This window comes from Rhinolophus hipposideros (genome assembly GCF_964194185.1).
Source record: "Rhinolophus hipposideros genome assembly, chromosome: 1".
NCBI lineage: Eukaryota > Metazoa > Chordata > Mammalia > Chiroptera > Rhinolophidae > Rhinolophus > Rhinolophus hipposideros.
The window spans coordinates 45315696-45336949 of record NC_138047.1 but is presented as its reverse complement, the minus strand read 5'-3'; positions in this window follow the sequence as shown (position 1 = coordinate 45336949).

Below are 21254 nucleotides of genomic sequence, written 5' to 3'. Positions count from 1 at the left end.
TCAAAAGGTAGTGAACTGGAAAAAAACAGCTGAAACAGATTGAAGATATTAAGTACTCAGAGGACTACACCAGATCAACTTTCTGCTAGTGTTCAGAAAGAAACCACAAGTTGACAGGAGTAAGGCCTATTTGTGTTTTAATATTTTTAATTTGCCAAATGCTCAGAGAAGTCATTGATGAATGAGGTTTATTCAACTCATCAATGTGTAAATAAAACAAAAAATTTATTACAGTCTGAAGTATCATAGGACAAAGGAGAGCAAATAATTTGATAATTACCTTAGAATGTAGTTTAAAAAACTGAAAATATTATACAGGACTTGGACACTAGATTTCTGTAATGAATACTTAAATAATGGCTAAGAGATGTTGACACATCTAAGCAGACTAAAAGCTACAAATGATTAGCAAATTCATAGATGTAAAAAGGTTTTCAAAGTATTAGCAATTAACCTGGATAATCAAACAGAGACAAATATCTAATTTCCCACATTATCACATTTATCTAATAATAAAAATATATTAAGAATTTTAAAAGTTGAAAGTTATCAATGACAATACTGAATATTTGTATATAGTAGATCATTGTATTACATTACTATGATTTCAGCTCTTATGAGCATTTGTCTTCTTTACAGTTTTCAAAATCACAATAGTACAATAGTACTTGATATATTAATGTATATATATTCTTTTCATATATAGTCTATCCATATTATCCTCAGATTTTATATTTGCAAATTTGTCTACTTGCTAAAATGTATTTGTAACCCCCAAAATCAATACTCATGGCACTTTTGCTGCCATTTGCAAACATGCTCATGAACAGTGCAGTAAAAAATTTCAGCTATTGAATAATCACATTCCCAGCAGAGATTGAATGAGGTGACACTCTGCCTTCTTGTTTTAGTTATCATAGTGTAAATGAGTGTCTTTTTCGCAGTTCATTTAACATATTTTTTGAATTTTTGTGCTTTTTTTTTTTTGGTTTTGCTGTTTAAAATGTCTCCCAAACATAGTGCCAAAGTGCTGTCTAGGGTCTAAGAGCAAGAAGGCTGTGATGTGCCTTACTGAGAAAATGCAAGCTTGATTATGCATGAGTTATAGTGCTGTTGGCTCTGAGTTCAATGTTAATGAATCAGAACTACATATTAGATAAGATGTCTTTAAACTGAAACGCAAATCATATGCAGTCATATATTGATTGGCTGATGAAAATGTGACAAGAGGCTCACAGGAACCTAACCCTATATTTTTCCCTAGGTACAATGCTTAGTAGATACTAATTTGGGGAGACTTTATAGAATATTGTCACCACAAATAACAAGAATCGACTGTCTGAATATTATGGAATGCTAAGTTTAGAGGACATCTGCTTTTCTTTAGTTTCCCATTATCCAAAGTTTCTTCTTATTTGGTGGAGGAGATTGCCCCATTGTTTAAGTCTCAGTTGGAGAATAAGTGAAGGGAATCAGATACTGGCTCTCCAAAATTCTGGCAATAAGGGTGCAGGTATCTGACCTAGGTTCAGTCAATTGAATTAGGACAGAGAATGTTGAACTTGGTATGTAAAGACAAAGGCATGATCTTTAATATCTTCTCCGAGGGCAACTTTCAGCTGCCACAGTGTTTGGTAGTGAGGACTAGACCAGACAACTTGAAACGTGATCAGAGTTTAGAATCTTGATGCAAGTGCTTCCTTGTTTTCTGTTCATGTTTTAAGCCTGATTCTCCAATCTTCCCATCAAGCCTGGGAGTGATGGCCTAAAACACTTTCAATAAATTCCTTGTCTGATAAGTTAGCCAGACCTTGTTTTTGTGGCTTGTAAACCAGAATCCAGACTAATATACTATCATATGCCAAGTGTTATGCCAAATACTGTCAAATAATGTTGAAAAATCTATAGGAATTTGGGATCATTTTGGAAAATAAAAAAAACATATGTGAAGTAAATATGTTTCTCTTCAAAAGCTTATTATCTTATATCTGTCCTTTATCTAATATTTAATCTAAATTACAGTTAAGAGGACTAGAATTTTTAAAAGGTGTTTAAGATATTTAAAAAATTAATATGTACTCAAAAAACTATTAAAATATATGTTAAAGGCTTAAAGTTACTGAAAATTAGAATCTAGACTTTAAATTACTTCACTGCTAAATTGATCTTAAATTTCACTTCCTTTGATTTTTTTTACCTTTCTACAATCATCTGAACTTTGGGTTTGATATTTTCTCCAGCATAAATATTTCCTAATTATAAAGCATAATTGAATTGCTTTTCAACTCCACCCAAGTGTATGAAATACATCTAACTAGGAGTTAAAACTTAAAGCCAGAAAACAACAACAAAAATAAAACTGTTCCATAGATATATTTTTACAGATATAAGTTTAAGTAATTGATAAATTCTACATATTGGTTAGTCACAGATAATTCAATATTTATAGGGTTATTTTCCTGGTATGAAGGCTTTTGCTTACACTCTCTTTCCTATTGGCTGCATGTTAAATAGCTGAAGCCACCAAAAACATTCAGGCTTTAGTTAACGCTTCTATTTCACAAACTATTCAGTCCCATGTTGCTTTTGGTTTGTTTATTTCATTTTCACATCTCAGAAGTGTTGAATAATGAAACTGTTTTCACAGTTTATATTACCCCAAAATTGTTTAGATATACTTGCAATTTCTCTCACTTCCGAAAAAAGACAGTTCCTGGTCCCACATGTTAAAGTGTTGAAGGCTCCAAGGGGAAAAAATAAGAGTTCCGTTACTCCCAGATTAAGTCCATCACTGAAAGCAACAAGAAACACACCTCACATTGGAAATACAACTGTCAAGTTCTAGAAAGAGCAGTCATCAACCCCACCTGAGAGGCACAGCTGACATAGACCAAAAAGAGCCTCTTGGGTGTTAACTCGGCAGTTTCTAAACCCAACATTCCTTGGTATTTGTGAATCCAGCGTGCACACCAGGCCATCACAGAAATATGTAAGGGTGTCATCTATACAAATAAAACCTGTGAAAATTAAAGATGTTCAAGTTAAAGAAGGAAATGTACCAATAGCAACACAAGAATGAACTCCATCGACATGGCTCTTCGGTATGCGCACTGTAGAAAAGGGAAACTCCAGAGGACCAAAAATACTTTCCATCCTGTTATCTACATACTCCTGCTACCTGCCAGTTAGATCAAATGGCCGCAAACACTGCACCCTTATAACAATACCACTAAAGATGTAGGGAAAGGCATATTTATCACCATTTTGATGCTGGAACGCTGAGGAAAATCTTGTTCAGCATTGTATTGAAAAGCAAAGCAGAGTGTATTCTTTTCTCTTTGTTTTTCCAGGTCAATGCCATTTGTTTCCAATTTAGAGGATGCAAAATTTGTACTTGCTATAACTATGAAGTGAACTGCAGCTTAAACTTCAGGGCCCTCACTGGAACATATCCTTCCCAAAGCCTTAAGAGATGTCCCAGGAGTTATGTGTCTGTCATTAATTATTTTGTTTCTTAAAAAGGACTCCAAAATTTTACAAGCTGCCAGCACCACAAAATCTATATCCACCCTGACTAGAAGGCTTTGATTTGATGCACACAAACTGAAACAAACCTAAAACAATCTACACAGCACTATGTACCATTAATCAGTATTTCATGAATAAATCAGCCCTCATAATAGAAAGATACTTTTAAAAAAACATATAATTTTTACTTTATTGAATATAGAGAAAAATATCTTTGGAGGGGTAATAAAAGAATGAAATTTATTATGATCAAAATGAGAACCAAAGCTGTAGGTTGTATAACTTTCTATACTTCTTTCAGGACTATTCTCTCATTGTAACCTGTTAGTTTCCTTTAAATAAGAAATGATATGCTTCAGTTATGTGGCAACAGTATACAGGTTTTATGTCTTAGTATATTAATCTTCAATAATAAAATTCTGATATTAGATTTTAGGAAGACTGTTTAAATTGACACTTCTTTATGTGGTCTTAATATTAGTTTTTGTTTATCTCTAAGACAAATCAAATAACATCTCTGAATACCTATAAATTTGCCAATGTGGCTGCAAAGTATAGTGACTCATTTTATGGGGAACCTTCCACTTTGAAACAAAATATTAGGCGAAACCTGAATTTACCGGCTCTACCTGAAGTGACTTCTCAATCGTTGATGCACTCACCTGTCCTCCCCTGACCATCACGTAATTTAAAAGTTGTAACAAGGACTAACACAGAAGTTCACTAAATATTGTTCAGTTTGTTCAGTGAAGATAAACTAAAATGAGTTTTAGAGAAAAGTGTTCGTGGTTTTTGTGTGTCTCAATTCAATCTCTTTTTCTCCACATTCTCCCAAATCAAAAATAAACAAGTGGAATTCAGCTTCACTCTGGCTCTTTTTTCCAAATATTGTCCATCCCCGCATCTATTTTTCTCTCCCAATTCCATACTTGTTAAATGAAGTAGGATTGCAAGCTCAAAATGAAGAAAATCTAATTCTTGTTTCATGTGACGCTCTGGTCCAGATAAGTAAACATCTCATTCACACAGGGAATTAAATGTCTGTAAATCATATGCATGATGGGTGCCTTTTATATTTGGTTACATTTTATTGCTTTACCTATTGACTTGAGCTTACTAATTCTAATGCTTTTAATTTCTTGCACAGATGAGAGGCTGAAAAGGATGCAATTAAAAATCACTTGTGCACATGAAGTATAATAATGCCTATCTCTCTCACTTTTCTCTCTCTAAAACTGTTATTTTTTTTCAAAGGTTAAGAAACTAGTAATAGAAAATGTTAGTATTAGGAATCACTGTGCATGTGATTTAAAGAATCTGAGACAGAAAGAAGAAATAAGTTTCCTATTAGTCCCCATAGGCCCAAGTGATGAATAGAGCCCAAATACATTTCTTCTATAACTGTACAGAGTTTCTGGCTCTCAGTTCAACCTCCTTTTAGATTATGAATAGAACTGAATTTTTCTTGGTTATTATTCAAATGTGAAAATACACTGAAATTAAAAAAAATGATTGCTCATTAAATATGTTACTGACCATTTTCATAGATAACTATATACTGCAAATGACAACATTTGTAAATTTCTGATCTCTCTGGCTCTTTCTCTGGCAATGTGTCTCTGTCTCGCTCCTCTGCTTTTTGCAAAATCACTTAGAAATTTTAGTTTGGAAAACTAAATTTGCTCAAAGCAGCAAAAAGATATTGGGCGACATGGGCATATAAGATGTGTCATCTAAGCTATGAAACTTAATAAATAACATCAAAACTTAGTAGGGGAAAATATTTGAGTCAGCTATCCTGGCAATTTACAGCACATTACCCACAATGCCCAGTACTTGGAATAGTATTTAAGAAATCATCATGATTACATAAAAAAGGATATAAAGAAAACCCTAACAAATATCAAATCAAAATTCTGGAATCAAATTTGTGGTAATCACCTATTAAGTTGTACTGAGAAGTGCTTTTCTATGCTGTTTGTAAATATACTTTTAAAAAGAACATGAAACAAAAGTAATTTTGTCACACAATAAGGGATTGCATTTTAGTGCAAAAGTAGGTCTCTGCAGGGCCATCAGACAGCTTCCTGGAGTGGAATAATTAAGTTTGAGATTACTGGAGGAGACTGCAATAGTATTTTAGTTTATAGCCTCCAAGTCCAGGGGACCCATTAAAATGAAATAAGTGAAATTGTGCAAGTTCCTTGTAGGCCAAGTACCTGATTGACGTCATCATCATCATCAAGGTAACATACTTAAATGATACATGGCTACATTTAATAATAGCAGAATCTTAGACAGCTTTTCTGCCATACAGAGGAAAACATTGTTGTAAGGAAAGGGACTTGACAAAAACAAACAAGCAAACAAACAAAAACAAAACAAGATTTTAAAGGGAGAACAGTTAATTGAAGACTCATTTGGGAGTTGACAGAGCTGACAAACAAGCATGAGGACGTCACTAAAATCTGATATTAAATGTGATTTAACTGAATTCATTTAGAAGGCAATTTCACACTGTGACTTCTAGACAGTCTGTCTCTAAAGGTCAGAGTTTTCTCATCTCTGGGAAATGGGAGATGTGGTGTAATAGCAGTGTGGATTCATGACTTCGACCTGGATGACAACCTCTTAGAAGCAAAAGTGGGACTCAAATTCTTCTAAGAATCACTAAGTTTCAAAATGAACTATATCATAACCTGAAATAGTATGGCATGCACATGAAGCATTAAGTACACATAATTTAATATTTTAAATAGTAGAAATGGTGGAGACTAAAATGTTCTAGTTGAAAGCTAAGTACTATTAGACTCCATCCATCTCTTCACCAATAGCATGGTAAAAAATAAAATAGCATGCTGCATAAGAAAAAAAGAATCAGTTTTCAATACGAGTACCAACTGCTTGGGTGAACAAGGTGGACTTGAGACATGAATAAACCAACTTTCTTTTGCTCTCCCACTATCCCTTTAAACGTTTGTTAATAGAGACCATCTTCCTATAGCCCTGGATAGAAGGTCAGGTATGTCCCAAGGCTTTTTTGTACATTCCAGGGGAATACATCACAATATGGTCACTTTAATTTGCAAATTCTATTTCAGTTTGGTAATTAGGATACCCACTATAAGATACTCAAAACATTCCAATCTTGATGAAGCTTTAAAACTCTTCCTTTCCATCCACCCGAAATAAAAGCTCAAGGATGGTGGACTAGGGTGGTGCCTGGTGCTTCTGCTATCTACTCTTCCTTTACTTGCAAGCTATAGTTTGAATCCTCAGTAGATTTATTTGACTAGGTGCTTAGTGCTTTGTGGGCAGAGTAGATTGGTAAAAGTAGGTACCCTTGATGTCCCTAGCAAATGATTAAAGCTGTATCTCATGATCTTGATTTTATTACCTATGGGATTGTTCCCTGCACCTATTCTTGCCTGAAACTCCCTCGTCTTGGGTTTATCTGTCTGTACTACATGTGGACTCTTGTGACCATTCCGTAGTCTCAGAGTATATTTCCAGCTCTCATCCTTCCTGAGATCCCTTATAGATAAGGCCTTTGACCCCAAAACCCTGATATCATGGCCCACATCTGGTTTCACAGGAAAAATCACACACCATTTGCCTTGACAAGCTTGGAGAGCCAATCCCAATGCAGTCAAAAAAGCTGTCATTCAGGACATCTTTCTTTCTCTGGATTTCCTCGGAACACATTCTGCTTTCCTTTCCTTTGTGGTGGCCACGCACTAGTAATCAAAGTTTTGTGACTATTTCAAAGTCTTCAGCTGAGAACCTAGAAGTCCACCCTTTTCAAGCTTGAGATTAGAAAGTATCCTCCCTCCTAAGGCATCCCTCAAAAGAGGATGAGACAGCCAACAGGACAACAGATCTCTCTAAAGAAATACCTTTACAAATTATTTTAATAAAATCCTTTCTTGAGACCATGATCCTCTTGTATATTCTCTAAGTATGTGGAAAGTGTTTGAGAAATAAGAAAAAAGTTTTTAATCAATTTCATTTAAAATCTCCATCGGTAGAGTTGTCTCACATTCACTTTGGTAGCTGATATCATCAAAACACAATCTAGGTAGAGAGTGAAGGAGGAAGAATCCAGTTCTGTCACATACCCTGGAGTCATATAAATGTCATGTTATATTTGATTAGATAAAAACTTATTAAGTTTACTAAATTAAATCATTAGAACTCACAAATGAAATGTACAGCTTTCAGTAATGTCACTTGGATGTGCTGAGTGGCTTGGAAATGAAGTGGAACTAGTCTCTATTTGAGCAGAGCCTGTCAAAGCCAATAGTTGCGAGTGGATTTTAATGACAAAATTGCCTCTATCAGTTAAAGGGCAGGATAATTCATTTATTCAGTGAAATATTTAAAATGGAGAGAAAATTAAATCATTTCCTGTAGAATTATACAGACACAGGAAGCTGAGATTTCAAGAGGTTGTAAGATTTGGGGAATCATAAATGATCAGATTTTAGAATTTGATAATACCTAAGGGGCCACTCCCTTCAAAAAGTCAAGAACACACACACACACACACACACACACACACACACACACATACACACACTCATTCACACATGGAGAGATGTTTAAAACATTGGATACCATTTCAGCCTTGAACTCTATGTTAAGCCCTCCTCAGGGACATGATAGTTATAGGTTGGTTCAAGTCAGGCCACTACCTTGTGGAGCAATTTCTGTGTTATATAACACTGTAGTTAAATCCTCTGCCAAGTAAACTTTTCTAGATGGATCCCCTTAATAATTATAGTTTAAAATAGAAACATTTATGAACAACAATATAAAGTATCCCTCTGGATTGTACTCCTGCTCATATATAGTGTCAAGTTGGGTTTTATTTCAATCTCCAAAGTTAGACGTTATATAACAGATATATAAAATTTTATGAAGGAAGCAAAAATAATTTAAAAATATGAAAATACAAAATAAGGAAAAATGAAATACAGAAATCTCAACCTAAATAATCATTTAATTTTTTTACCCTACTCAGTGAATGTAATTAAATGAAAAATATGTAAGTTTTTAAATGAAAATGTAAATTAGCTGTTTCTATAATTATAGAATAATGGGAACAATTACAGGCATAAATTATGTCTTACACTCTCTATCCATCACAATAGTTATACCATCTCATGAGTATATCAGGTGCTTATAATATGTTTGCAAAATGAACAAACTTTAGTTTAAATTTTTGTTAGAAATTGCTGTTTCTTTTTTTTCAGTCTTATCTATTATTTTTCAGTTGTAATTAAAGGGATTTGAGGAAATAGCTAATAGGAAGATTCATCTATAGACAAAAAGGAGAAAATAACTGAAAGGGGAAAGAATATATAATTGACTTTCTGCAATTTCATGCCACCTGTAGTCTCTTTTGGAAAATTTTATGACAAGTGACACAATTATCTTACATAATGAAAGACTTTCTCTGTAATATAGCATATATGAATATATGTGTGTGTGTGTGTGTGTGTGTGTGTGTGTTATTTTACCTCATTCTATGAAATATCTATGAATATCTCATTAATATTTGCACCATTTTCGGCATGTACTCACTAATTAGAAATTCAATTAGAAAGATAAAACGTGACAATTAAATGACATTTTCTTTATAATGTTGAACATGCTTTGCCATTTAATACTGAGTTTATCCAATTTATTAGTTTGTATTTTAAAGTCTCCTCAGTCTCATAAATATTTTTCTCATGACAAAAATTATTTTGTCTATATCTAAAAATAGTCATAGATGATATTTAGGGAGGTGTACTTCTTTCATATTACATCTAGAATTGAAAACTCTATCTACTCAGAAAACCATCAAGTGAACAAGTTCTCAGGCAGTTGGTCACAGGTTGAAATTTTCATATTCTACAAGACCAGATTATTTCAGGTTTTTGGTGTCTCAGGAAAACACACACACACACACACACACACACACAAACACATACACACACACACACATATATCATAGTATCAGTCAAGATGGTGGCATAGGTAATTGCTGTGCTTGAATCCTCTCATGATTCCATGAGAATTACAATGAAACTACAGAACAGCCATCTTTGAGAATCACCTGAAGTCTGGCTGAACAAAAGTCCTACAACTAAGGACATACAGAAGTAGCCACCTCAAGACTAGTAGGAAAGGCAGAGATGCAAAATGGGATGGCCCCACATATGCGTGTGACCATTAAAAATCAGGAGGGATATCTTGGCTACAGAGGTCACCCCTGAAGAGTGCGGGGTCCCAGCCTCACACCAGGCTCCTCAGTCCAGAGTTTCAATGCCAGGAACAGTAGTCCCCATAACTTCTGTCTGTGGAAACTAGTGGGGATTGTGGCTGAGAGACACAGAGGGCTGATGCAGTCCTAGGCGTTCCTCTTAAAGGGTCCAGGCACGGACTTACTTCCTGATGGCTTTACTCATTCTGAGCTCCAACACTGGGGAAGCAACTCAAAAAGCACAATGGACATAGAGGAAGTAACTGAATTGTCTTTAATGAGAGAGCTGGAGGGGTAGCTCTATCCCATACAGAAGTTCTGGCAGACATCATTGTTCCTTTGTTGAGCCTTCCCACAGCCAGCCTGTAGGCGCAGGCAGGAGTCTCATCTCAATCTCCATCAACCTGTCTAACACCATTAGATTTGCCCTGGCGATTCCCTGGGACCCCACCCCATTCAACTTGCTGGCGCACCCAAGCCAATTCCAGTGGCTTTTCCACAAAAACTGCCTGTCTTGGCTCACACTATGGACGTGCCTAAAATGTCTAAAGGGTTCACAAACCCCAAAGAAGCAGCAGCTGGCCTTAGCATGCCTCGTGCCTCTTGCTAAGAGACCCCAAATCTGGCACTAGTGACAGCTGGCCTGGTTTTGCAGTTTAACATTTCCCAGGTGCTTCCAAGTACAGTACAAGTAGCAATCATCTACAGATCACTTTGTAGCTCCAACCAGGTAGCAGGTAGCTCTGGCCTGGGCAAGGGCAGTGGCTGGCTTTGGCTTGCACCAGAGTGCCTCCCAAGATGCCCCAGAACCAACAAACCCAGTGGCCAGCTTCAGACCACCCCAGAGCACCACCCAATCACCACCACAAATGACACACCCAAAGAGCAGGCTCAGCAGTCACAACATCCCCACTAAAGTGAATCCTGTTCCATAGGGTCAACCTATGCACAACAGCTCATCTGCTGTGGTCACAGCCATTCTTTACAGTCAGTCAGCCTGAGGGTCAATCTCTCCCATTGATTTTGCAACAGCAATCAACTACAACAGGAGGATACACACAACCTATATACAGGACACACCTGGGTCACCCAGTTCAGATGACCAGGGAGACAGTGACACTAGGCACCATAAAACACTTACTACATAAGGTCATGTTGCCAAGACTGGGAGACATAGCAGATCTAATATATAGAAAAAAACATAGTGAGGCAGCAAAAATATCCAAAAGAAAAGAACAGGACAAAACTCCAGAAAGAAAACTAAACAAAATGGAGACAAGCAATCTATCAGATTTACAGTTTAAAACATTGGTTATAAGGATACTTAGGGTAGGATAGATCAACTAAAGTGAGAACTTTAGCAAAGAGATAGAAACATAAAAATAGAGATAGAAAACATTAAAAAAAATAAGGTCAGAAAAGAAGAATACAATAACTGAAATGAAGAATACATTAGAAGAAATTGACAGTAGTTTAAATGAAGTTAAGATTAAATGATTGAATCAGTCACTTGAAAGAAAAGGTAGTGGAAAACAGCCAATCAGAAGAGCAAAAATAAAAAATAAAAAAGAATTTAAAAAAATGAGGGTAGTTTAAGGAGCCTCTGAGACAATATCAAGTATAGCAACATTCACATCATAGGTGTACCAAAAACAGAAGAGAGAGAGCAAGGAATAGAAAAGTTATTTTTAGAAATAATAACAGAAAACAATCCCCAACCTGGTGAAGGAAGCCCAAGTCCAGGAAGCACAGAGAGTCTCAAACAGATGAACCCAAAGTGGCCCACACCAAGACACATCATAATTAAAGTGCCAATATTAAAGACAAAGAGAATCTTAAAAGCAGCAAAAGAAAATCAGTTACTTACTTACAAGGGAGCTCCCATAAGACTGTGTACATGAAATATTTAGTGATGAAAAGTAAGGATCTACAACCAAGATTACTCTACCCACAAAGCTATTCATTTAGAATTGAAGGACATATAAAGAGCTTTCCAGACAAGAAAGAGCTAACGGAGTTTACTACTACTAAAACACTATTACAAGAAAACATTAAAGGGACTTCTTTAAGAAGAAGAATAAAAGTTAAAAACATGAATAACAAAATGGCAATAACTCCATACCTATTAAAAATTACTTTAAATGTAAATTGATTAAATGTTTCAGTGAAAAGACATAGAGTGCCTGAATGGATAGGAAAAACAAGGCCCATACATATACTACCTAACAGAGACTCACTTTAGATCAAAAGACACACACAGACTGAAAGCAAAGGGATGGAAAAATATATCTCATAAAAATGGAATTTAAAATAAAAAAAGCTGGGATAACAATACTTATAATAGATAAAGTACACTTTAAAACAAAGGCTATAACAAAGAAAAGGGCATTTTATAGTGATAAAGGGATTAATCCAACAAAATGAAATAACCCTAGTAAACATTTACTCACCTAAGGTAGGAGACAACAGCACAAGTTTTTAATATACTGATTACTACAGTGGTTAAGAGGAGGAGGGAAAGTTGAATTGAAATCTGACCATCCATTTCAGGGAAATTAGAGTGAGGAGCCTCCCTAGGATTCTCTTAAGAACATACACATGCAACTCAACAGAACAAATGTTTGGATGACTGCCACAAAGAGGCATCAAGCATGAGTCTGTTCCTTTCCAAAGGCTGTCATAGCAAATCACCACAAACTAGGTGACTTAAACCAACAGACATTTACCACACAGTTCTGGAGTCCAGAAGTCCAAAATCAAAAGTGGCTGAAGTGTTAATTCCTTCTTGAGGCTCTGAAAGAGAACTCATTCCTAACTTCTGGTGGCTTCCAGAATTATTGATGTTTCTTGGCTTGTAGCTACAAAACTCCAATCTCTGTTTCCATCTCCACATGGCCTTTTTCTCTGTTGTCTCTGTGTTTTCTCTTTTTCTTTCTTTTATAAGAACACTTCTCATTGGATTGAGAGACCACTATAAATGCAGGACAATCTCATCCTGAAATCCTTAAATTAATTACATCTGCAAAAACTCTATTTCCAAATATGTTCACATTGGCCATAACCAGGAATTAGAACATGGACATATCTTTTTGGGGTCACTATTCAACCAACTGAGATTTGTCATGAGAAGCTCTGCAGTCAACAAGAGGTGATTTTATCACCTATCTCTTAAATAATAGCTTGTCTTCTCCTTTAAGCTTTACCTGCAATTCCTGCCAGAAAATTTTGAACCTAGAAGAGAGGTGGAGGACGTGTTCCAGAGCCAGACTATCCCCATCAGTGTTCCCTTCAGCCCCTATGGCCAGGAATCTAGTTTGTTCTAAGTAGATATGAAGAGATGAGATTTGAGTAAATTTTGAGTTTCTGTTTTCTAACTGGACTGGTTTTAATCAATGAGTGTATCTGGAAATAGAGGATCTTTCTCAGATACTATTTAAGAGACCAGAAAGGGAGATTAGTTATAGCATAGCTGAAGGCAGTGACTGGAGACAAAACTGCTTCATACTTTAAAGCAATTGAATTTAGACAGCTCAACAAACTGATTACAGGAATCTTGAACAGGTTTAAATACACATTTGACTCTTGAACAACACAGTTTTGAACTCTGCAGCTCCACCTACACAGATATTTTTTAAGTAAATACCTGTACAGTTTTCAATCTGTGGTTGGGCTTCTGCAGTTGCAAATGGCCAACTGTATGCCTTGATCTATGCCATTTTTACTACATCTGGCAGTTAAGTTCACTTCCTCATTCTAGAAGAAGTGCTATATACCTCATTGCTGATATCACTAGTCACCTTCGAAGTACTCCCCTTGGGAAGCTATGCACTGACACCAATGCCTAGTCCACCTTTCAGTGCAATTTTGGAACTTTTTCTCTGGAATGGCCATCAGAGCTGTCATCTGATTACCCTTGATGTCCTGAATGTCATCAAAATGTCTTCCTTTCAATATTTCCTTTATCTTTGGTAAAAGAAAGAAGTCACTGAGGGCCAGATCAGGTGAGTAGGGAGGATGTTCCAATACAGTTATTTGTTTACTGGCTAAAACCTCCCTCACAGACAGTGTCCTGTGAGCTGATGCATTGTCGTGATGCAAGAATTTCTTCACAACCATTTTTGCACACACATTTCTCGTTCCAAAGTTTTCAGTTAAGAGTTTCCTAACTGTTTCTCTATTGATGTTTACTTGGTCTGTTATGCTTCTCACAGTTAGCCAAAAATTTTGACGCACAAGTCAAAGAATTTTTGCAATGTTTGCGTCATTTCTGCTCATTACTGGCCACCCTGACCTCTCTTTGTCAGTGACACATTCTCTCCTCTCAGAAAAATGTTTAATCCATTTGTACACTGCCGTTTTCTTCATGGCATTATCCCCATAAACTTGGACTAACATGTCCCTGATTTCACTTCCACTTTGCCAAATGTAACAAGGAATTTAATGTTTGTTCGTTGCTCTAATTCAAGCTCAGACATTCTCGCCACTACATACAAAAACACGAAACAACAATAATGAATGTCACTCAGCAAGACACTGCCACACATTGACATGAAGAAAGCTGTAAGACACTGATGTACCAAGGTTATGAAGCCTTACCGAGCTATTTGTACAGAGCTTCCAATGTACGTGCATGGTGGCAAGTCTGCTACCTTAGTTGTCAGAACTTCGCATATAGGGAACTTGATCATCTGCGGATTTTGGTATCTGCAGGGGTTCTTGGAACCAATTCCCCTGATACCAAGAGACAACTTAAGTTTTGGAGGATTTAATAGTTATTTGTTTTCGACTGCGCAGAGGTCAGCACCTGTCATTCCCTGCATTGTTCAGTGGTCAATTGTATATATGTGTGTGTGCATATATATATATATATATATATATGTATATATATATATATATATATATATTTAGTGTACTTAGTATATACGTATATACACATATATACATATGTATATACTTAGTATACTTAGTATATACATATATACTTAGTATATAGTATATACGTGTTTACTAAGTGTATATACTAAGTATATGTATAGACTAAGTTTGAAGAGAGTAGTCAAATTGTGAGTGAATGAGTCAGGACACCAGTAATCAAACCCCCTTCCATCCAGAAATTATCCCCCATATCCAGAACTGACATTTGGCTTGATAATTATCATTTCTTTCTTGAATAATATATTTTAAAATTTAACAATATGTCCTTTCTCCTATATTTATGGATATGTTTTTTTCATGAATATATAGATACCAGGTATCTTTCAGAACAAAGATTTGTAGTACATCAGAGCTGAGACAATTGAATGTTATATTCTATGACTAGCATTTGTAGAAGCTAACTAGAAAAGTGATTACATGAAGAGCAAATGAAATGTATTTTAAGTTTGCAAAATACAACCTAAGTCTTAGCTCAACCTTTGGATAAGTGAAAAGGCTGAAATTAGTAATAATTACATATTTTTTACTGGATAAAACCTCACACCATTTAATTGAAAAAATCCATTGGACTCTGTATCAAATTAAATTAAACTCAATTACATAAGTCTTAATTACTTATATATTATTTACTGTGAGCAATTCTAAGAAGTCAAAAGACACAGATACTGTAGTGATAGAGATTAAAAGCTAATTAGGGAGATTAGACTTGAAAAAAATGAAGAATTTAGATACCAGTTTGGAATAATTTATAAAGAGTATTTATAAAACAATAAGTAATATAAGATTGCAGAGGAGAGAAAGTTAAAGAGGGTCAGTCTGCAAGTCTTTGAAGAAGTGGAATTGAAGAACAACAGTACTTCATAGGGAGGCATTGATAGGTAAGATAATCACATCTGAGATGAAGATTAATTTTCCCAAACATAACATTAATCAAGAACTCGGTATTTGCAAATGTAAAATACCAAGGTAAATACCTTAACGTATTAGTCTCATTTTACAGTCTGACATGTTTACCAATATAGTAAAATGTACATATTACTACCATGCCCTATCTAGAGAAAAATAATTACTGACAAAGAATCTTTTTATTTTTGAAATATTATATTGGAAAAGGATTATGAGTATAGTAGAATTTCCATTAATAAATCTCCTGAGTTATTTCAAAGGCTCTGAACTTTGAGTATCAACGAAGCCTTATAAAGAAAAAATATGTCAATTTTTTCAAGTAAAATGATTGTAAAATCTTTAAACAATTAAATTTTATAGATATCAGTGTATTTTTCCAATACAAATATTTTTTATAAAAAACATGGCAAGGTTTACATACATTCTTATTATATTGTGATTTTCATAACGCTCCCATTTTTTATGACTATTTTCCTCTATGTATCTAATGATCCTAGCAACTAAATTCCCTGTCACTTTCATTAGTCTCTTTTGTCATTTGTGAGCCAATTAATACTTATTTGCTCATTATCACAAGCTTGACAGAAAATGATGTCAAAAATACAATTAAAGCTTATCTCCGGTTAAGTGACTAAGAGTTTATGTTTATTTAACCAAATGTAATTTTTAAACTATTATTGCTAAATATTTCTCAGGGGTGGATAAAGTTTTATGAGGCCAGAAGCTTATGTAACTTGGGGCACTTTAAAAAAAAACAAACAAAACAATAAACAAAAAAAAATCTTAAATCTTTCAAAATTTTAGCACAGACATAAACTTGAGAGGAATAAGTATTTGCAGTATGCTTTTGTATACCTTTATTGTAATCTCTGAAAACTATACAAAATTAATGAAGTTAAGACATATAAATGTAAATGTTCTTCTAGGTTACATTGACCTACATCATTGTATAATCAAGGTATTGTTTTAACGTTTTATTGTTTAACAATAAAACAATATATATTGTTTTAACAATAAGAGAATATGCCACCCCAAATATGCCTTTTTGGCATAAGCATTATTTTGAGCTGATTATTTTGAACAATCTCAGATATGGGAGAAGCTCTAAGAAAAGCAGAATTTACCCTTTGAAAGGGAAATTTACTATTATAAAGGAAATCTTCATTTGTAATGGTGTCTCCATCTCTGTACCAGGAAAAGAAGGATGACTCTTAATGACAGGAGAATCTTATCAACACAGAAGGCACTCAGTTAACTCTGCATAGCAAACCTCATCCTTGTTTACTAAGCTATTCCTGCTAACCTCCTCATAACTGGCAACCCCACCACCCACCCTTACAGCTTTCCTTTATCTTCAGCTGAAAATAGTGTTTAAGCCTGAGTTCCAAGCTACCTCAGAGAGTTACTCATTTTTTTATGAGCATCTTTCATGCATACGTGAGGTATGCATTTTAATAAACTTCTGTTTGTTTTTCTTTTGTTAATGTGTCTTTTATATGGGGGGAGGTCTCAGCCAAGAACTCAGAAAGGTAGAAGAAAAATGATTTTTCCTCCCCTACATCTGTATTCTTCATTTTTCTACAATAATATATCCAAGTGCAACTGAGTTGAAAAGAAATTATCAAAGGTTACGCATGCTAACTTTAATGCAACATCTCCCTCTTCCCATTCTCATTTCCCATGTTCTAATATTTAGGATGGTATGTCTGTCAAAAGAGGCTGAAGTAAGGAGGCATGCACTCATGTCCTTATTCCAGTGGTGTTTCCACTCCTCCAATGAATGAATAAATGAATGAATGTATCCTGTTTAACATTTATTGAAGGTCAATATATTCTAGGCAGTTAGTCATGATTCCCACAGTATTGAATTGTTCCTTTGTGTTGCTTCAGATTTTATTTCTCAACCAAGATAGTCTGTTGCTTAAGAGTCTCAACTGGTTCTTATGGTTTATTTGTAGCTCACTTCCTCACCTGGCACAGTGCCTCCAGCATAGCAGGTACTCAATTCTTTAGATAGATTGTTTCTTCAGCTACCCCTAAGAGCCCTTTAAAAGTCCAAAGATCATATTAATAGTATATTTTTGTGATTACTTCTCATTCCTACATCAGTTTTAGTGAACGAATGAAATTAATATTAAAAAGATGCAACTGACAAAGATGACCTTAGCCTTCCTCCTCCAACCATGGGCAGCTTTGTACAATGCTCTTATGCATGTTTCAGACATAGCAAGGCTGAAATAGCACACGAAAGTAGGTATTTACAATTATCAGAGATCTTGTGATATGTTGCCACATTTGAGCCACATTTTCTCACCACATAACATACACTGCCCACATCCAATTATGCTTTTCATCCTCTTACCTTTTTAATAGGCCACACACCCACAAAGCATTCCTTTATTTGACCTTTTCATTTTCTAGTTCAAGACTGAAACAATGTGAAGGAGGAATAATGAAAAGAAAATTAGATTTATAAACATAAAATCCCAGGTCCATTCTCCAATCCCAGGAGCATTCTCTAAGTTTGATTGTTTTACCCCTTGCAAGGACAAAACGAGTGTTATAATCAATATGCATAAATATTGAACAAACTGAACTTGCCCAATCTGACTGAATTTTAGTCAGTATTAATGGGGACTCATGACAATGACACAGCTTCCTTATATATCTTGGACTTAAAATACTGCCAACTGCACTTTTACTGAGCCTTTAAGTCATGTGTTGAGCATGTGAAGGTGAAGGATTCTATCAATTTTATTCCACTCTTCCCTTGCCCTCTACATTGCACATCTCTGAATAGATTTTTCAAATAATTTCACTGAAATCAGGGCTTTTAGAGTCCCCTCTGGCAGACCTATAAATCACATACTTTAATAGTGACTTCTATTTTCTGGGCCTTCTCTATTTTTCTATTAGTTTGCACATAAGATTTTGTTGTCTATCTCTCAAGTTCCTTGAAATATAAAATTATGTCCCTAAGCACGGTGATCTGATTTTTTTCTGGACCAGCTAATTTGGTTCTTTACTTTTGTCATGAGAGTAACAATAATTTATCTTGAACTTTTTTTCACAGCTACTTCTGAACTTCCAAAATTTCTATTACAGACTGCATGTCTATAATACCAACGATCAAAAACTTTTCTCTGAACCTGCTAGCTAACAAAGCAATTGTTAGACCAAAGAATCCAACTTATGATAAATGGTCAAGAGCTTTAGAGTTGTGATATATATAAAACAGAGAGCTCTTCCTCAGATGACCTTGTAGAGGCCTCAACACCAGAAAAAGAATAAATACATTTAATTGCCAAAGATCCACACTTAGGAAGATAAAAGGGGCAGAGAAGACTGAAACATACAGATAATACCACAAACTTCATTTAGTCATTAAATTGAACCTCACTCCTGCAGTTTCGTCCCCTCTCCTGTTTTCCAAAATGAAGCTTCTGAAACACAGCGGGTAAAAGAAATCTTCAGGAGACAGTGGAAGTGTTACATAGACAGAAAGAATAGGGCTGTGGGGAGAGAGGGGAGAGGAGGAAAGGAGAAAGTGTGGGAAACAAAGGAAGAAGGAGAGGAGATCACTCTTAAGAAAAGGTACAGCTACAGCTAATTTTAATGGATCATAACACTATTTGCATTGCGGGCAGGGAAAAAATCTCCACACCCTGCGTTGCCATGACAGTTCCTATAAGAGCCAAGTAAGAACAAGGGAATCCAAACTTCCAATGGAAAGGAGTGGTCATTGAGGAGAGCAAGGACCTACCTTGGGAACGCCTATAACGCCACCCGTAAAACTTGAATTTTTCTCACCCTCATTCTAATAAAATCCTAATCTTCTTTGTTTTTCAAAGCAGTTGCTCTTTTCCTGGCCTGTTTACACCTATTATTTTGGAAATGTATTTTTTCTTTACTTTAATAAATCCACTATTTGCTTGGCTTTGTTCATATGGCTCACTTGGTACATCCTAGAATTCCTTCCTATGACCATACGAGAACCCCCTCGACCTGTCCCTCCCATAACAGAAGGCAAAGCAGTCATTCTGAATAGTCCACAAATAAGATGAGTGTCTTCTTAAAAAGTGAAAAAAAATCTAAGTTGATGGTTAATACATAGCTTTCAGTGCTGCCTGAAATGATGACAGACACCTATTGTTCTGATTTTTTTAAGTAATGAGAAAGATATTAAAAGCAAATTTGAGCTAATGCACAGCAAAAGAAATGACATCTTGTAGAATGATTTGTTTGAGTATATTTCAATACATGATAAATTAGAAATCTAAAGGATAATTACTGACAGACTTTCTGAGCAAAAAAAAGAAAAACGTGAGATGAGGATAAAAATATAGTCAAATAATAAATTAAATAGAGACACATTTATTTCTATAAATACACCTTACAATTCTCAAACTCAAAACAATTATTTTTGAATTTTAAAGATACAAGCACAAGTTCAAATTGAAAGGGCATACTATGTCAATAGTGAAATTTATGAATTGCTTCAAGCAGAAAATTTGTTTAAAAAAAAAATAGCTGAAACGTTTTGCATTTAGATAGGTTCAAAACAATACCTTATCACCATCCCATTATTATTTGAAGCACTTTTTTATTATTAGAACCATATCCTGTAGTTGAAAAATGTCCTTTTAGAATTTTAATATGCAAAAGTATTTAAAAATAGTTAATTATCCACCATTCCTACTCCAAACACATTTGTAGTCAATTTAGAGGATTCATGTGGTGCCATTCTATGTTCCAATTTCAATCTTAGTCATAAAAGCAAGCTTTCTAATTCTGTCACCACTTATTGATAGACATGTTTTTGCACTCATTTGACCTTTTCCATGCTCTCTTGTCTGATCAGCACCCTATTCTTGTTCTTTTACAATAAATTGTAGAATTGATGTAGCCAGTCAGAATTCAGAATATTTAAGTAGTTAGAGCATAACAACAGATCACTGCTGGTATGTAATGCAGATGTTCAAGTTCTAATGACTCATTCCACTGTCACAGATGAGAAAAGGACTAGAAATAGACATAACATGGAACTGTTCTTCTGAAACTAATTATAACAGGAATTTGAGATGGTAAAGACTTCATCCATTCATGTAAATCAGTGTTTCTTTTAGCTTATTTAGCCCTTGGGATTTAACCAAAATTCGGGCTTTCTGGATATGGAATCAGATTAGTTTATGGTTCCATATTAAAATAGATATTTTGAAGATGAAAAAACAGAATGATGTGAAAGAAGGATGAAAGGGAGGCTATTAAAAAAGATAGACCTTCCTTATTGAGAGGCATAATTTAAGAGAAAACCTGATTTAAAAAAGAAATCAGAGTCTAAGAAAAAAGTGGGAATCATTTGACAAGAAATGAATATCTGTACAAGACGTTTCCTTGTATTTTTTCTTGTGCTACCATAATATAATCCCAGATATTATCAACTATTTTTATCCCACACTGTAGGAAATAATAGTCAAAATATTTCAGTGAATATATTACTTGATTGTGGGCGCGGTGGTTTGCAAGATGCTAGTGATATCACAGTACTAAATACAGCATGTTTCCTAGTAAGAGAGATATTAATAAAACGATCACACAAAGAAATAATGCATTGCTACTGTAATAAGTAATGTGA